We start from the raw sequence: 4,492 nt of genomic DNA, 5'->3' as shown, positions 1-4,492 counted from the left end.
AGGAGAGTAAAAGGTTAAGTTTCCCCCAGAGAGATAGTTGCCACTCTAACATATAAAGCAGAGATGCTGAAGAAATTCGAGTTGATGCCATCGCCCACCCACCAACCCACTCCCGCATTTCTGACCTGGGGCTAGGATCGCAGCGCCAGGGACCCAGACCCTGGGATTGATCGCACAGAGCCATGATCCGGAGAGTGCATTGGGGATGAGACGGAATCTCGGGGCCACTCGAGAGCTTGAACCATGCATCCACAGTCCATCGTGACTGCATGTGGAGCGGTTATTTGGCCTGGGAACAGCTGGAGAGAGCGGGGAGCGACTGGCTCTTCACTGGCGCGCCCTGGGGGAACCCGCCCAAGTTGCCCTCCTCCCCCAGACTACCCTCCCAGCCTCGAAGACGGCAACCCAGCGCCCGCTGCTCCCTGGACTCTGGGCAAAGCCAAGACTCAGGCCTGCTTCAGGTTTGAGAGCCCAAACGACTCAGAGGGTGAGGAAACTGACCTTGTGACAGTAGAGAAGAGGCAGAGTGGGTATACAGAAGTTGATCACCATCGTGGTTCGAGTCGACAGTCTGAACCCCTGCATGAAACACTTCCACACCTCCATCTACCAGCAACAACACAACAGCGCTGCCCGTGTTTCTCCAGAAAGCTGCTCCCAAGAAGAGGCTCCAGAGAGGGGTCTCCAAGAAGAGGCTCTGGAGGGAGATGCTCCAGGGAAAAGGGAAGACAAGGAGGATGAGGGGATTGTGAGCCCCTCGCCTATAGAAAGCAAGGCTGCCCAGTCCTGCCAGTTCTGACACTGAGGATGTGACCAAGAGGAAGGGCCACAACTTCCTGCAGCGCAAGAGGTGGAATGACCTGCGCATTCTCAGTTCTTGGCCCTGAGGGACCAGGTACCCACCTTGGCCAGCTGCTCTAAGGTCCCCACGGTAGTGATCCTAAGCAAGGCCTTGAGATACTTGCAAGACCTAGCATGAGCTGAGAAAAAGATGTCTATGGAGAAAACGCAGCTCCGACGCCAGCAACAGCAATTGCAGAAATGAATTGCATACCTCACTGGCTACTAACTGACCAAAAAGCCTGACTGTTCTATCTTACAAAGACACAAGTTTATTTTTTGACCTCCCTTTCCCCTTTAGTAATTTTCACATTTTTGTTATGACGGGACAGTCTGTGCAGTAGGTCCCAGAATGCATTGCAGCCGGTACACACACAATAAGGGCTTGCATTCTTGGAAACCTTGAAACGCAGCTCTTTCTCTCCCCTGACTCATGCTGTGTCTTCTCTGGCGCCTTTGGCTTCTCAGCAGGTAGCTTAATGAGGAGATGTGGGGTCTGTTTACCTCACCAGTTTCGAAGGAAAGGCTGACAGATATTATGCAACACGTGGTGTATGTTGTCGGGGGTTCCAGCCTGCATGAAATCTTACACTCGGCATGAGCCTTAGGCTAGGACAGAATGCTCCCTGGTATCTCTGGTGTGATGCAAGAATGCTCCCTGGTATCTCTGGGATGATGCAAGAATGCTCCCTGGTATCTCTGGGGTGATGCAAAGACAGCTGGGCCTGGACAGCGCTCTGCCTGTGACTTTTTTTTTCCAGGAGACACACAAGCTGTCTTGGGTGATGACAAGCTTGAAGATTTGATCAACATGACCATTGCTTCACTGTCAGACACTTTACAGTATCTGAGGAGTTGGAAACTTTTAACATATATATTGTGATATTAGCTGACACCTCTCCTTCCACTTTCAATGCTGAGACCCTGAGAACATTTAAAGAGCTGGCACTCCAAGTTCGTTGTCTCAGAGCTCTCTGGGCCTTCTCCTCTGATGAAGGGACCTTTCTATACTCATGAGAGACTTTTCTTTCATTTTGCCTTTGTTGTGCAATGGATTTTACAGCATCCTTTCCCACAGGTTGTTAGAAATATTTCCCAAAGTTACAGGGAAGTGGGGATCCTAGCCTGGGGCCTGGGGAAATCTTGGAGTCCTGGTTCCTGAACTTGTTCCCTGTCCAAGTGTTTTCTGAGGGGCACTTGAGGCCACCCATCTTATAATCTCTTCTCAAGGCAGATGTAAAGGTACCTCAGAAGGGAGTACTGTACTGCTTCCTCTTTCCCATGAAGCTCTCATCTCAATCTTTGACTGATGAGTGTGAAATTCTACCGGAACCATGCAAACACGTCCACCTTGTGCATCCCCAAGGAACTTGTGGGGTCTGCAGCCATACTTGGGCCCCCACCAGCCTGCCATGAGTCATATTTCTTTTCTAGAAGGTGGACTTGCTTCCTGGTAGGTTTTAAAGGAGCCTCCAGGAGCTCTGCTTAGCCAACCATGATGGATTTTTGATCCAGCTGGATTCTGCATGTCCAAGGAGAATCCAGGTGCAGCCTCCAATCTGGGAAAGACATCCAGCACAGCAGTTGTCACGTGAGTAACCTCAGGAACCCCTAACCCTATCCTGGAAAAAGGACAAGCCCCTCCAGAACTCTGTCCAAAATAGCAGATGCTTGATGGTTCTGAATCTGGAAAGAATGGGGGGTGATAAGTACTATCTGTGGCTCTGGAAAACCAGCTGCTACATTCAAATCTGTTTTCCATAATGGTTTCTTTCTGAGGTTGCTTCGTGGCCTCAGAGAATCCCGGAGTATGTTTTGAAATAGCCTCTCTACCCTTCAGGATCATGGTGGTTTACAGGAACCAACTGACTTCTGGAACTGTCTATGGAGTGAGATCAGGCCAGGTGTAGGTTACTAATGTCTCACATGAATAGCTTGGATTTTTTTTTTCAGCTTTTAAACAACTAAGTTAATTTATGCAAAAATATAAGCCAATTGGCATACACATATTAGGTAAATTACAGTAGAGGTGGTACATAGATATGACAAGAATCAAGATGATATGCATGACTTTAGGCTGGTAAACACTGGCAGAAGTTGCTTTATCAAATATTTCTGAAAGAGGTGAAGTTTGAACTGCAATTCAGAGCAGTGCTTTCAAACGCTGGACTGAAAAACATGTGGGGCTTGCTGAGAGCTTGTGGAAAATAGAGATTCTAGGTCCCTGCCTAGAGACTTTATCTCAGGAGATCTATGAGAGATATCTGGTCACTCTGTTATAGCCACTTGTGGGAACCTTGCAGATGGGAGTCATACTTCCTTGGGCTTGAAGATCAGTAGTTCTTGGTAATTAAACTTATGTTAAATATTTGCTGTCTGTGAAGTCTTTTAACTGTTCTTGATTGTCACAGCATGGCTTTGAAAACTTCTAATTTTTAAACTGGGCTGCTGGGTGTCAACACTGGGTTCAAGTGTGTAAATTAAAATATACACAAGTGAGGACACTATATCCTGGTCAAAAACACTTTTTTTTTTTATTATACTTTAAGTTCTCGGGTACATGTGCACAACGTGCAGGTTTGTTACATATGTATACATGTGCCATGTTGGTGTGCTGCACCCATTAACTCATCATTTACATTAGGCATATTTCCTAATGCTATCCCTCCCCCCTCCTCCCACTCCACAACAGGCCCTGGTGTGTGATGTTCCCCTTCCTGTGTCCAAGTGTTCTCATTGTTCAATTCCCACCTATGAGTGAGAACATGTGGTGTTTGGATTTTTCTCCTTGCGATACCTTGCTGAGAATGATGGTTTCCAGCTTCATCCATGTCCCTACAAAGGACATGAACTAACCCTTTTTTATGGCTGCATAGTATTCCATGGTGTATATGTGCCACATTTTCTTAATCCAGTCTATCATTGATGGATGTTTGTGTTAGTTCCAAGACTCTGCTATTGTGAATAGTGCCGCAATAAACATACGTGTGCATGTGTCTTTGTAGCAGGATGATTTATCATCCTTTGGGTATATACCCAGTAATGGGATGGCTTGGTTAAATGGTATTTCTAGTTCTAGATCCTTGAGGAATCGCCACACTGTCTTCCACAATGGTTGAACTAGTTTACAATCCCACCAACAGTGTAAAAGTGTTCCTATTTCTCCACATCCTCTCCAGCACCTGTTGTTTCCTGACTTTTTAATGATCACCATTCTACCTGGTCTAAGATGGTATCCCATTGGGGTGTTGATTTGCATTTCTCTGATGGCCAGTGATGATGAGCATTTTTTCATGTGTTTGTTGGCTGCATAAATGTCTTCTTTTGAGAAGTGTCTGCTCATTTCCTTTGACCACTTTTTGATGGAGTTGTTTGCTTTTGTCTTGTAAATTTGTTTGAGTTCTTTGTAGATTCTGGATATTAGCCCTTTGTCAGATGAATAGATTCCAAAAATTTTCTCCCATTCTGTTCACTGTGATGGTAGTTTCTTTTGCTTTGCAGAAACCAGTTTAATTAGATCCCATTTGCCAATTTTGGCTTTTGTTGCCATTGCTTTTGGTGTTTTAGACATGATGTCCTTGCCCATGCCTATGTCCTGAATGATATTACCTAGGTTTTCTTCTAGGGTTTTTATGGGTTTAGGTCTAACATT

At 45.9% G+C, this 4,492-nt stretch overlaps 1 pseudogene; it reads left to right on the top strand.

Moving 5' to 3' along the window:
- The first annotated feature begins 207 nt into the window (after positions 1-207).
- LOC100429006 (protein L-Myc pseudogene) lies at positions 208-1,069 on the top strand (annotated as a pseudogene).
- Positions 1,070-4,492: the final 3,423 nt, after the last annotated feature.

Source organism: Macaca mulatta, chromosome X (genome assembly GCF_049350105.2).
Source record: "Macaca mulatta isolate MMU2019108-1 chromosome X, T2T-MMU8v2.0, whole genome shotgun sequence".
NCBI lineage: Eukaryota > Metazoa > Chordata > Mammalia > Primates > Cercopithecidae > Macaca > Macaca mulatta.
The sequence above is the reverse complement of the archived record's forward strand: the minus strand, read 5'-3'. Positions and strand labels throughout refer to the sequence as shown.